This window comes from Eleutherodactylus coqui, unplaced genomic scaffold (genome assembly GCF_035609145.1).
Source record: "Eleutherodactylus coqui strain aEleCoq1 unplaced genomic scaffold, aEleCoq1.hap1 HAP1_SCAFFOLD_380, whole genome shotgun sequence".
NCBI lineage: Eukaryota > Metazoa > Chordata > Amphibia > Anura > Eleutherodactylidae > Eleutherodactylus > Eleutherodactylus coqui.
In genome coordinates, this window is record NW_027102170.1 from 24,499 (window position 1) to 38,923 (window position 14,425).

At 42.8% G+C, this 14,425-nt stretch overlaps 4 non-coding genes across 4 annotated transcripts; all 4 read right to left on the minus strand.

Moving 5' to 3' along the window:
* Positions 1–2,214: 2,214 nt before the first annotated feature.
* LOC136598751 (U12 minor spliceosomal RNA) lies at positions 2,215–2,361 on the minus strand. Its single transcript, XR_010788854.1, has one exon. It is a non-coding gene; the product is annotated as a U12 minor spliceosomal RNA (small nuclear RNA).
* Positions 2,362–5,465: 3,104 nt separating this feature from the next.
* LOC136598752 (U12 minor spliceosomal RNA) lies at positions 5,466–5,612 on the minus strand. The gene has a single exon (XR_010788855.1). It is a non-coding gene; the product is annotated as a U12 minor spliceosomal RNA (small nuclear RNA).
* Positions 5,613–8,717: 3,105 nt separating this feature from the next.
* LOC136598753 (U12 minor spliceosomal RNA) lies at positions 8,718–8,864 on the minus strand. Its single transcript, XR_010788856.1, has one exon. It is a non-coding gene; the product is annotated as a U12 minor spliceosomal RNA (small nuclear RNA).
* Positions 8,865–11,969: 3,105 nt separating this feature from the next.
* Positions 11,970–12,116, minus strand: LOC136598754 (U12 minor spliceosomal RNA). The gene has a single exon (XR_010788857.1). It is a non-coding gene; the product is annotated as a U12 minor spliceosomal RNA (small nuclear RNA).
* Positions 12,117–14,425: the final 2,309 nt, after the last annotated feature.

Here is a 14,425-nt window from a genome sequence, read left to right on the forward strand (position 1 = left end):
AGGGGCACAAATCAAAGATGTGTCTGATAGGCTATCAAGACTCTTCAGTTCTGCAGACAACTACCCATTCCTACTAATACATGTAGGGACAAATGACTCTGCAAAAAATGACATTGCAACTATCTGCAGAGAGTTTGAAGACCTCAGCCGGAAGGGGAAGGAACTAGGAGCTCAGGTGGTCTTCTCATCCATCCTCCCAGTGGATGGCCGTGGAATAAGAAGATGGAGCAGGATTCTAGAGGTGAACAACTGGCTATGTCAATGGTTCAGTCAGCAAAGATATGGATTCCTAGACCATGGAGTGAACTACCTATATGATGGACTGCTTGCTAGAGACGGGTTGCACCTTACAAAAACAGGATTTGGCAGGCGCCTTGCTAGACTAATCAGGAGAGCTTAAAACTAGAACAATATGAAGTGAAAAGCAAAAATATGCATCCAATTAATACGTATTATTAGAAGTGAAAAAGGAAGAAGAAAGACAAAACATTCAGAAGGAAAGTAGAGGAGCAAGAGACACTGATCACAAATTAACATGTTTCTACACAATGCATGGGAAACAAACATGGGGAATTGGAGCTCCGAACACAGGAAGAGAAATATGATGTCATCGGCATCACAAAAACTTGGTGGAATGATACAAATGATTGGATACAAGGCTTGAAGGACATAATGTATTTATAAGAAACAGACCCAAGAAAATGGGAGGTGTTGTAATGCATGTTAGGAAAGCATCATCTCCACTGAGATTCAAGCTTCACAGCTGGGAGTTCTGTAGAAACTGTTTGGGTAAGAATACAAGGAGAGAACAACAGAAAGGACACCCTTGTAGGCATTTACTATAGGCCGCCTGGACAAGCAGAAGATATGGAGAAGCTCTTTCTACATCAGATGGCCAAGCTCTCAAAGAAGCCCAACATGGTGATCATGGGAGATTTTACCCATCCAGACATTTGTTGGGAATCTCTCAGATAAAAGTAATGGATCCAACCAATTCTTATCCGCTCTTGCTGACAACTTTATCTTCCAGAAGGTAGAAGAGAAAACAAGGGGATCTGCTATCTTGGACCTAACTCTCACCAACAGGGAGGGAAAGGTGGAGGGAGTAAGGGTGGCTGGGACCTTAGGAGGCAGTGATCATGATATCCTTAGATGTTGGATAACAAGGGGAGGAAGACCTGAGAAGACTTAGACTGCAAGGTTGGATTTCAGAAAGAGGAGAGGAAGACTCCAATGGCTGGATGTTCTTAAGGACAGAAATGTCCAAGAAGGTTGGGAAATATTGTGAAATGAGATTGTCAAAGCACAATCGTTACCAATCCCTAAAAGAAGGAAGAATGAGAAGCATTTAAAGAGACCAGGATGGATGAACACAGAACTTAACATAGATTTTAAAAAGGAAGAAAATTTTGTTGATCAAATGGAAAGAGGGGGAAAATCTAAAGAAGAATAAAATGCTGTCTGCAAAAACTGTAGGGCAAGTGTCAGAAAAGCTAAAAGCTGAAAATGAATTGAGGCTTGTAAGAGAGGCCAAAAGCAATAAAAAGAGACTCTGGGGGTCCAAGCAAAATAAAAGTCCAAGATGCTATAGGATGTTTACAGGATGAAAATGGTGAATTGGTTAAGAATGATATTGGGAAGAATGAACTTCTAAATTCCTATTTTGTATCTGTTTTCTCTCAGAAAGTAGATTTAGCATCAGCTGATCTTCACGGTGTTAATGGGCGAATACAAGAATGCAGGCTATCTATAAGCAGAGAGATGGTGAGGGAAAACTTAGCTAACTTAAATGAATTCAAGTCTCCAGGTCCTGATGAATTAGATCCTAGGATACTGAAGGAAGCAGTGGAGATAATTGCTGAACCACTAACCATAATCTTTGAAAATTTCCGGAGGACAGGTGAAGATCCAGAAGACTGGGAAAGGGCAAATGTTGTCCTTATCGATGTGTTCCATTCGCGTGTGAATTTAAAAAATTTTTTAATTGGTTTATACTCGCACAGAAAAAATACCAAGGTGAATAGGTCATTCTATGTTGGATGCACCAACCTAGGGGGCTTTCACGCACACTGGAACATTCTGTGTTCCACACGCCTGATCCACAGCATTGAGAATAGCTTAAATATGCATCAAATTCCACACATAGAATCATCCAGAATAGAGAGAAGCCCTCTTACAACCATGGATTTCTTTCATTGAACACAATCAGCAGGGTGGGCAGATCACAGCTCCTGAAGGTCCCGCAAAGTAGGCTGATCCTCCACAGGGCAACCTGTACCCATTCAAAAATTCCTCTCACATGTAGTGAGGAGCTGGTGTCACCCAGACTCGTTATTTTCCTTACTCATTAGTTTAAGGCATACCCTTCACCTGTGGCCACCTGGAGCAATCGCCCTCTGGACCCATCCTGTCTGTATTAGGGAGAACAGGGAGTGGAGGTCCAGGAAGATAATTTGCATATTCCTGGTGCATTCTGGGAAAAGTGAAAAGTCGCTGTGAGTGGGAAGATTTCTGGGTTTAGTGGGGTCTAGCTGCTCAGAGGCCATCTCCAGACCAGAGATTGGAGGTCCAGGAAAAGAATTTGCATATGCCTGTTGCATTTTGAGCGCTGGGTCTAGCCAGGTCTAGCTGCTTGAAGGACATTGCCAAATGTTTTATGCATAGTAGCATCTTATAGGTTATATATGATCACTGGAATTCTTGACTTTTAGAAGTTTGCAAGTAGACATCAACTGACAACATGGAAGGGGTGAGTAGCCATATGCTACATGTTTACAGATCTACCAAAGGAAAAGCCAAACTTGTGCCTCTGTTGGAGGAAAAGGTGCAGAGTCTTCAGGAGAGAATAGCTACATTGTAACTCATTAAGGAAGAGGAGGATTGCCTTGACAGAGCAGAAGTAAGTCTTCAAAATGTTGAAGGAAAATATGTTTTCAGTGTAGCCGTAGAAGTCGAGGAATGGAAGCATGTGACCCAAAGAAGCCGGATTATCAGGAGTCAGCCAGCACCCATACTGCTCAGGAACCAGTACCAGGCTCTACCGCAGGAGAACAATGAAGAAGTACAGCAAGAAATGACTTTGCCCACAGAGAACAGTCCAGTAAGCACTCAGAATCCTCTTGGATGGAGAAAAAGAAGTGTTGTTGTGAAGAAGAGGGGGAGAGTGCTGGTTGTGGGGGATTCCCTATTGAGAGGAACAGAGGCCGTTGTCTGCAGACATGACACAGCCTCACGTGAGGTGTGCTGTCTTCCAGGGGCACAAATCAAAGATGTGTCTGATAGGCTATCAAGACTCTTCAGTTCTGCAGACAACTACCCATTCCTACTAATACATGTAGGGACAAATGACTCTGCAAAAAATGACATTGCAACTATCTGCAGAGAGTTTGAAGACCTCAGCCGGAAGGGGAAGGAACTAGGAGCTCAGGTGGTCTTCTCATCCATCCTCCCAGTGGATGGCCGTGGAATAAGAAGATGGAGCAGGATTCTAGAGGTGAACAACTGGCTATGTCAATGGTTCAGTCAGCAAAGATATGGATTCCTAGACCATGGAGTGAACTACCTATATGATGGACTGCTTGCTAGAGACGGGTTGCACCTTACAAAAACAGGATTTGGCAGGCGCCTTGCTAGACTAATCAGGAGAGCTTAAAACTAGAACAATATGATGTGAAAAGCAAAAATATGCATCCAATAATACGTATTATTTGAAGTGAAAAAGGAAGAAGAAAGACAAAACATTCAGAAGGAAAGTAGAGGAGCAAGAGACACTGATCACAAACTAACATGTTTCTACACAATGCATGGGAAACAAACATGGGGAATTGGAGCTCCGAACACAGGAAGAGAAATATGATGTCATCGGCATCACAAAAACTTGGTGGAATGATACAAATGATTGGATACAAGGCTTGAAGGACATAATGTATTTATAAGAAACAGACCCAAGAAAATGGGAGGTGTTGTAATGCATGTTAGGAAAGCATCATCTCCACTGAGATTCAAGCTTCACAGCTGGGAGTTCTGTAGAAACTGTTTGGGTAAGAATACAAGGAGAGAACAACAGAAAGGACACCCTTGTAGGCATTTACTATAGGCCGCCTGGACAAGCAGAAGATATGGAGAAGCTCTTTCTACATCAGATGGCCAAGCTCTCAAAGAAGCCCAACATGGTGATCATGGGAGATTTTACCCATCCAGACATTTGTTGGGAATCTCTCAGATAAAAGTAATGGATCCAACCAATTCTTATCCGCTCTTGCTGACAACTTTATCTTCCAGAAGGTAGAAGAGAAAACAAGGGGATCTGCTATCTTGGACCTAACTCTCACCAACAGGGAGGGAAAGGTGGAGGGAGTAAGGGTGGCTGGGACCTTAGGAGGCAGTGATCATGATATCCTTAGATGTTGGATAACAAGGGGAGGAAGACCTGAGAAGACTTAGACTGCAAGGTTGGATTTCAGAAAGAGGAGAGGAAGACTCCAATGGCTGGATGTTCTTAAGGACAGAAATGTCCAAGAAGGTTGGGAAATATTGTGAAATGAGATTGTCAAAGCACAATCGTTACCAATCCCTAAAAGAAGGAAGAATGAGAAGCATTTAAAGAGACCAGGATGGATGAACACAGAACTTAACATAGATTTTAAAAAGGAAGAAAATTTTGTTGATCAAATGGAAAGAGGGGGAAAATCTAAAGAAGAATAAAATGCTGTCTGCAAAAACTGTAGGGCAAGTGTCAGAAAAGCTAAAAGCTGAAAATGAATTGAGGCTTGTAAGAGAGGCCAAAAGCAATAAAAAGAGACTCTGGGGGTCCAAGCAAAATAAAAGTCCAAGATGCTATAGGATGTTTACAGGATGAAAATGGTGAATTGGTTAAGAATGATATTGGGAAGAATGAACTTCTAAATTCCTATTTTGTATCTGTTTTCTCTCAGAAAGTAGATTTAGCATCAGCTGATCTTCACGGTGTTAATGGGCGAATACAAGAATGCAGGCTATCTATAAGCAGAGAGATGGTGAGGGAAAACTTAGCTAACTTAAATGAATTCAAGTCTCCAGGTCCTGATGAATTAGATCCTAGGATACTGAAGGAAGCAGTGGAGATAATTGCTGAACCACTAACCATAATCTTTGAAAATTTCCGGAGGACAGGTGAAGATCCAGAAGACTGGGAAAGGGCAAATGTTGTCCTTATCGATGTGTTCCATTCGCGTGTGAATTTAAAAAATTTTTTAATTGGTTTATACTCGCACAGAAAAAATACCAAGGTGAATAGGTCATTCTATGTTGGATGCACCAACCTAGGGGGCTTTCACGCACACTGGAACATTCTGTGTTCCACACGCCTGATCCACAGCATTGAGAATAGCTTAAATATGCATCAAATTCCACACATAGAATCATCCAGAATAGAGAGAAGCCCTCTTACAACCATGGATTTCTTTCATTGAACACAATCAGCAGGGTGGGCAGATCACAGCTCCTGAAGGTCCCGCAAAGTAGGCTGATCCTCCACAGGGCAACCTGTACCCATTCAAAAATTCCTCTCACATGTAGTGAGGAGCTGGTGTCACCCAGACTCGTTATTTTCCTTACTCATTAGTTTAAGGCATACCCTTCACCTGTGGCCACCTGGAGCAATCGCCCTCTGGACCCATCCTGTCTGTATTAGGGAGAACAGGGAGTGGAGGTCCAGGAAGATAATTTGCATATTCCTGGTGCATTCTGGGAAAAGTGAAAAGTCACTGTGAGTGGGAAGATTTCTGGGTTTAGTGGGGTGTAGCTGCTCAGAGGCCATTTCCAGACCAGAGGTTGGAGGTCCAGGAAAAGAATTTGCATATGCCTGTTGCATTTTGAGTGCTGGGTCTAGTCAGGTCTAGCTGCTTGAAGGACATTGCCAAATGTTTTATGCATAGTAGCATCTTATAGGTTATATATGATCACTGGAATTCTTGACTTTTAGAAGTTTGCAAGTGGACATCAACTGACAACATGGAAGGGGTGAGTAGCCATATGCTACATGTTTACAGATCTACCAAAGGAAAAGCCAAACTTGTGCCTCTGTTGGAGGAAAAGGTGCAGAGTCTTCAGGAGAGAATAGCTACATTGTAACTCATTAAGGAAGGGGAGGATTGCCTTGACAGAGCAGAAGTAAGTCTTCAAAATGTTGAAGGAAAATATGTTTTCAGTGTAGCCGTAGAAGTCGAGGAATGGAAGCATGTGACCCAAAGAAGCCGGATTATCAGGAGTCAGCCAGCACCCATACTGCTCAGGAACCAGTACCAGGCCCTACCACAGGAGAACAATGAAGAAGTACAGCAAGAAATGACTTTGCCAACAGAGAACAGTCCAGTAAGCACTCAGAATCTTCTTGGATGGAGAAAAAGAAGTGCTGTTGTGAAGAAGAGGGGGAGAGTGCTGGTTGTGGGGGATTCCCTATTGAGAGGAACAGAGGCCGTTGTCTGCAGACCTGACACAGCCTCACGTGAGGTGTGCTGTCTTCCAGGGGCACAAATCAAAGATGTGTCTGATAGGCTATCAAGACTCTTCAGTTCTGCAGACAACTACCCATTCCTACTAATACATGTAGGGACAAATGACTCTGCAAAAAATGACATTGCAACTATCTGCAGAGACTTTGAAGACCTCAGCCGGAAGGGGAAGGAACTAGGAGCTCAGGTGGTCTTCTCATCCATCCTCCCAGTGGATGGCCGTGGAATAAGAAGATGGAGCAGGATTCTAGAGGTGAACAACTGGCTATGTCAATGGTTCAGTCAGCAAAGATATGGATTCCTAGACCATGGAGTGAACTACCTATATGATGGACTGCTTGCTAGAGATGGGTTGCACCTTACAAAAACAGGATTTGGCAGGCGCCTTGCTAGACTAATCAGGAGAGCTTAAAACTAGAACAATATGATGTGAAAAGCAAAAATATGCATCCAATTAATACGTATTATTAGAAGTGAAAAAGGAAGAAGAAAGACAAAACATTCAGAAGGAAAGTAGAGGAGCAAGAGACACTGATCACAAATTAACATGTTTCTACACAATGCATGGGAAACAAACATGGGGAATTGGAGCTCCGAACACAGGAAGAGAAATATGATGTCATCGGCATCACAAAAACTTGGTGGAATGATACAAATGATTGGATACAAGGCTTGAAGGACATAATGTATTTATAAGAAACAGACCCAAGAAAATGGGAGGTGTTGTAATGCATGTTAGGAAAGCATCATCTCCACTGAGATTCAAGCTTCACAGCTGGGAGTTCTGTAGAAACTGTTTGGGTAAGAATACAAGGAGAGAACAACAGAAAGGACACCGTTGTAGGCATTTACTATAGGCCGCCTGGACAAGCAGAAGATATGGAGAAGCTCTTTCTACATCAGATGGCCAAGCTCTCAAAGAAGCCCAACATGGTGATCATGGGAGATTTTACCCATCCAGACATTTGTTGGGAATCTCTCAGATAAAAGTAATGGATCCAACCAATTCTTATCCGCTCTTGTTGACAACTTTATCTTCCAGAAGGTAGAAGAGAAAACAAGGGGATCTGCTATCTTGGACCTAACTCTCACCAACAGGGAGGGAATGGTGGAGGGAGTAAGGGTGGCTGGGACCTTAGGAGGCAGTGATCATGATATCCTTAGATGTTGGATAACAAGGGGAGGAAGACCTGAGAAGACTCAGACTGCAAGGTTGGATTTCAGAAAGAGGAGAGGAAGACTCCAATGGCTGGATGTTCTTAAGGACAGAAATGTCCAAGAAGGTTGGGAAATATTGTGAAATGAGATTGTCAAAGCACAATCGTTACCAATCCCTAAAAGAAGGAAGAATGAGAAGCATTTAAAGAGACCAGGATGGATGAACACAGAACTTAACATGGATTTTAAAAAGGAAGAAAATTTTGTTGATCAAATGGAAAGAGGGGGAAAATCTAAAGAAGAATAAAATGCTGTCTGCAAAAACTGTAGGGCAAGTGTCAGAAAAGCTAAAAGCTGAAAATGAATTGAGGCTTGTAAGAGAGGCCAAAAGCAATAAAAAGGGACTCTGGGGGTCCAAGCAAAATAAAAGTCCAAGATGCTATAGGATGTTTACAGGATGAAAATGGTGAATTGGTTAAGAATGATATTGGGAAGAATGAACTTCTAAATTCCTAATTTGTATCTGTTTTCTCTCAGAAAGTAGATTTAGCATCAGCTGATCTTCACGGTGCTAATGGGGGAACACAAGAATGCAGGCTATCTATAAGCAGAGAGATGGTGAGGGAAAACTTAGCTAACTTAAATGAATTCAAGTCTCCAGGTCCTGATGAATTAGATCCTAGGATACTGAAGGAAGCAGTGGAGATAATTGCTGAACCACTAACCATAATCTTTGAAAATTTCCGGAGGACAGGTGAAGATCCAGAAGACTGGGAAAGGGCAAATGTTGTCCTTATCGATGTGTTCCATTCGCGTGTGAATTTAAAAAATTTTTTAATTGGTTTATACTCGCACAGAAAAAATACCAAGGTGAATAGGTCATTCCATGTTGGATGCACCAACCTAGGGGGCTTTCACGCACACTGGAACATTCTGTGTTCCACACGCCTGATCCACAGCATTGAGAATAGCTTAAATATGCATCAAATTCCACACATAGAATCATCCAGAATAGAGAGAAGCCCTCTTACAACCATGGATTTCTTTCATTGAACACAATCAGCAGGGTGGGCAGATCACAGCTCCTGAAGGTCCCGCAAAGTAGGCTGATCCTCCACAGGGCAACCTGTACCCATTCAAAAATTCCTCTCACATGTAGTGAGGAGCTGGTGTCACCCAGACTCGTTATTTTCCTTACTCATTAGTTTAAGGCATACCCTTCACCTGTGGCCACCTGGAGCAATCGCCCTCTGGACCCATCCTGTCTGTATTAGGGAGAGCAGGGAGTGGAGGTCCAGGAAGATAATTTGCATATTCCTGGTGCATTCTGGGAAAAGTGAAAAGTCGCTGTGAGTGGGAAGATTTCTGGGTTTAGTGGGGTCTAGCTGCTCAGAGGCCATCTCCAGACCAGAGATTGGAGGTCCAGGAAAAGAATTTGCATATGCCTGTTGCATTTTGAGTGCTGGGTCTAGCCAGGTCTAGCTGCTTGAAGGACATTGCCAAATGTTTTATGCATAGTAGCATCTTATAGGTTATATATGATCACTGGAATTCTTGACTTTTAGAAGTTTGCAAGTAGACATCAACTGACAACATGGAAGGGGTGAGTAGCCATATGCTACATGTTTACAGATCTACCAAAGGAAAAGCCAAACTTGTGTCTCTGTTGGAGGAAAAGGTGCAGAGTCTTCAGGAGAGAATAGCTACATTGTAACTCATTAAGGAAGAGGAGGATTGCCTTGACAGAGCAGAAGTAAGTCTTCAAAATGTTGAAGGAAAATATGTTTTCAGTGTAGCCGTAGAAGTCGAGGAATGGAAGCATGTGACCCAAAGAAGCCGGATTATCAGGAGTCAGCCAGCACCCATACTGCTCAGGAACCAGTACCAGGCTCTACCGCAGGAGAACAATGAAGAAGTACAGCAAGAAATGACTTTGCCCACAGAGAACAGTCCAGTAAGCACTCAGAATCCTCTTGGATGGAGAAAAAGAAGTGTTGTTGTGAAGAAGAGGGGGAGAGTGCTGGTTGTGGGGGATTCCCTATTGAGAGGAACAGAGGCCGTTGTCTGCAGACATGACACAGCCTCACGTGAGGTGTGCTGTCTTCCAGGGGCACAAATCAAAGATGTGTCTGATAGGCTATCAAGACTCTTCAGTTCTGCAGACAACTACCCATTCCTACTAATACATGTAGGGACAAATGACTCTGCAAAAAATGACATTGCAACTATCTGCAGAGAGTTTGAAGACCTCAGCCGGAAGGGGAAGGAACTAGGAGCTCAGGTGGTCTTCTCATCCATCCTCCCAGTGGATGGCCGTGGAATAAGAAGATGGAGCAGGATTCTAGAGGTGAACAACTGGCTATGTCAATGGTTCAGTCAGCAAAGATATGGATTCCTAGACCATGGAGTGAACTACCTATATGATGGACTGCTTGCTAGAGACGGGTTGCACCTTACAAAAACAGGATTTGGCAGGCGCCTTGCTAGACTAATCAGGAGAGCTTAAAACTAGAACAATATGAAGTGAAAAGCAAAAATATGCATCCAATTAATACGTATTATTAGAAGTGAAAAAGGAAGAAGAAAGACAAAACATTCAGAAGGAAAGTAGAGGAGCAAGAGACACTGATCACAAATTAACATGTTTCTACACAATGCATGGGAAACAAACATGGGGAATTGGAGCTCCGAACACAGGAAGAGAAATATGATGTCATCGGCATCACAAAAACTTGGTGGAATGATACAAATGATTGGATACAAGGCTTGAAGGACATAATGTATTTATAAGAAACAGACCCAAGAAAATGGGAGGTGTTGTAATGCATGTTAGGAAAGCATCATCTCCACTGAGATTCAAGCTTCACAGCTGGGAGTTCTGTAGAAACTGTTTGGGTAAGAATACAAGGAGAGAACAACAGAAAGGACACCCTTGTAGGCATTTACTATAGGCTGCCTGGACAAGCAGAAGATATGGAGAAGCTCTTTCTACATCAGATGGCCAAGCTCTCAAAGAAGCCCAACATGGTGATCATGGGAGATTTTACCCATCCAGACATTTGTTGGGAATCTCTCAGATAAAAGTAATGGATCCAACCAATTCTTATCCGCTCTTGCTGACAACTTTATCTTCCAGAAGGTAGAAGAGAAAACAAGGGGATCTGCTATCTTGGACCTAACTCTCACCAACAGGGAGGGAAAGGTGGAGGGAGTAAGGGTGGCTGGGACCTTAGGAGGCAGTGATCATGATATCCTTAGATGTTGGATAACAAGGGGAGGAAGACCTGAGAAGACTCAGACTGCAAGGTTGGATTTCAGAAAGAGGAGAGGAAGACTCCAATGGCTGGATGTTCTTAAGGACAGAAATGTCCAAGAAGGTTGGGAAATATTGTGAAATGAGATTGTCAAAGCACAATCGTTACCAATCCCTAAAAGAAGGAAGAATGAGAAGCATTTAAAGAGACCAGGATGGATGAACACAGAACTTAACATAGATTTTAAAAAGGAAGAAAATTTTGTTGATCAAATGGAAAGAGGGGGAAAATCTAAAGAAGAATAAAATGCTGTCTGCAAAAACTGTAGGGCAAGTGTCAGAAAAGCTAAAAGCTGAAAATGAATTGAGGCTTGTAAGAGAGGCCAAAAGCAATAAAAAGAGACTCTGGGGGTCCAAGCAAAATAAAAGTCCAAGATGCTATAGGATGTTTACAGGATGAAAATGGTGAATTGGTTAAGAATGATATTGGGAAGAATGAACTTCTAAATTCCTAATTTGTATCTGTTTTCTCTCAGAAAGTAGATTTAGCATCAGCTGATCTTCACGGTGCTAATGGGGGAACACAAGAATGCAGGCTATCTATAAGCAGAGAGATGGTGAGGGAAAACTTAGCTAACTTAAATGAATTCAAGTCTCCAGGTCCTGATGAATTAGATCCTAGGATACTGAAGGAAGCAGTGGAGATAATTGCTGAACCACTAACCATAATCTTTGAAAATTTCCGGAGGACAGGTGAAGATCCAGAAGACTGGGAAAGGGCAAATGTTGTCCTTATCGATGTGTTCCATTCGCGTGTGAATTTAAAAAATTTTTTAATTGGTTTATACTCGCACAGAAAAAATACCAAGGTGAATAGGTCATTCCATGTTGGATGCACCAACCTAGGGGGCTTTCACGCACACTGGAACATTCTGTGTTCCACACGCCTGATCCACAGCATTGAGAATAGCTTAAATATGCATCAAATTCCACACATAGAATCATCCAGAATAGAGAGAAGCCCTCTTACAACCATGGATTTCTTTCATTGAACACAATCAGCAGGGTGGGCAGATCACAGCTCCTGAAGGTCCCGCAAAGTAGGCTGATCCTCCACAGGGCAACCTGTACCCATTCAAAAATTCCTCTCACATGTAGTGAGGAGCTGGTGTCACCCAGACTCGTTATTTTCCTTACTCATTAGTTTAAGGCATACCCTTCACCTGTGGCCACCTGGAGCAATCGCCCTCTGGACCCATCCTGTCTGTATTAGGGAGAGCAGGGAGTGGAGGTCCAGGAAGATAATTTGCATATTCCTGGTGCATTCTGGGAAAAGTGAAAAGTCGCTGTGAGTGGGAAGATTTCTGGGTTTAGTGGGGTCTAGCTGCTCAGAGGCCATCTCCAGACCAGAGATTGGAGGTCCAGGAAAAGAATTTGCATATGCCTGTTGCATTTTGAGTGCTGGGTCTAGCCAGGTCTAGCTGCTTGAAGGACATTGCCAAATGTTTTATGCATAGTAGCATCTTATAGGTTATATATGATCACTGGAATTCTTGACTTTTAGAAGTTTGCAAGTAGACATCAACTGACAACATGGAAGGGGTGAGTAGCCATATGCTACATGTTTACAGATCTACCAAAGGAAAAGCCAAACTTGTGTCTCTGTTGGAGGAAAAGGTGCAGAGTCTTCAGGAGAGAATAGCTACATTGTAACTCATTAAGGAAGAGGAGGATTGCCTTGACAGAGCAGAAGTAAGTCTTCAAAATGTTGAAGGAAAATATGTTTTCAGTGTAGCCGTAGAAGTCGAGGAATGGAAGCATGTGACCCAAAGAAGCCGGATTATCAGGAGTCAGCCAGCACCCATACTGCTCAGGAACCAGTACCAGGCTCTACCGCAGGAGAACAATGAAGAAGTACAGCAAGAAATGACTTTGCCCACAGAGAACAGTCCAGTAAGCACTCAGAATCCTCTTGGATGGAGAAAAAGAAGTGTTGTTGTGAAGAAGAGGGGGAGAGTGCTGGTTGTGGGGGATTCCCTATTGAGAGGAACAGAGGCCGTTGTCTGCAGACATGACACAGCCTCACGTGAGGTGTGCTGTCTTCCAGGGGCACAAATCAAAGATGTGTCTGATAGGCTATCAAGACTCTTCAGTTCTGCAGACAACTACCCATTCCTACTAATACATGTAGGGACAAATGACTCTGCAAAAAATGACATTGCAACTATCTGCAGAGAGTTTGAAGACCTCAGCCGGAAGGGGAAGGAACTAGGAGCTCAGGTGGTCTTCTCATCCATCCTCCCAGTGGATGGCCGTGGAATAAGAAGATGGAGCAGGATTCTAGAGGTGAACAACTGGCTATGTCAATGGTTCAGTCAGCAAAGATATGGATTCCTAGACCATGGAGTGAACTACCTATATGATGGACTGCTTGCTAGAGACGGGTTGCACCTTACAAAAACAGGATTTGGCAGGCGCCTTGCTAGACTAATCAGGAGAGCTTAAAACTAGAACAATATGAAGTGAAAAGCAAAAATATGCATCCAATTAATACGTATTATTAGAAGTGAAAAAGGAAGAAGAAAGACAAAACATTCAGAAGGAAAGTAGAGGAGCAAGAGACACTGATCACAAATTAACATGTTTCTACACAATGCATGGGAAACAAACATGGGGAATTGGAGCTCCGAACACAGGAAGAGAAATATGATGTCATCGGCATCACAAAAACTTGGTGGAATGATACAAATGATTGGATACAAGGCTTGAAGGACATAATGTATTTATAAGAAACAGACCCAAGAAAATGGGAGGTGTTGTAATGCATGTTAGGAAAGCATCATCTCCACTGAGATTCAAGCTTCACAGCTGGGAGTTCTGTAGAAACTGTTTGGGTAAGAATACAAGGAGAGAACAACAGAAAGGACACCCTTGTAGGCATTTACTATAGGCTGCCTGGACAAGCAGAAGATATGGAGAAGCTCTTTCTACATCAGATGGCCAAGCTCTCAAAGAAGCCCAACATGGTGATCATGGGAGATTTTACCCATCCAGACATTTGTTGGGAATCTCTCAGATAAAAGTAATGGATCCAACCAATTCTTATCCGCTCTTGCTGACAACTTTATCTTCCAGAAGGTAGAAGAGAAAACAAGGGGATCTGCTATCTTGGACCTAACTCTCACCAACAGGGAGGGAAAGGTGGAGGGAGTAAGGGTGGCTGGGACCTTAGGAGGCAGTGATCATGATATCCTTAGATGTTGGATAACAAGGGGAGGAAGACCTGAGAAGACTCAGACTGCAAGGTTGGATTTCAGAAAGAGGAGAGGAAGACTCCAATGGCTGGATGTTCTTAAGGACAGAAATGTCCAAGAAGGTTGGGAAATATTGTGAAATGAGATTGTCAAAGCACAATCGTTACCAATCCCTAAAAGAAGGAAGAATGAGAAGCATTTAAAGAGACCAGGATGGATGAACACAGAACTTAACATAGATTTTAAAAAGGAAGAAAATTTTGTTGATC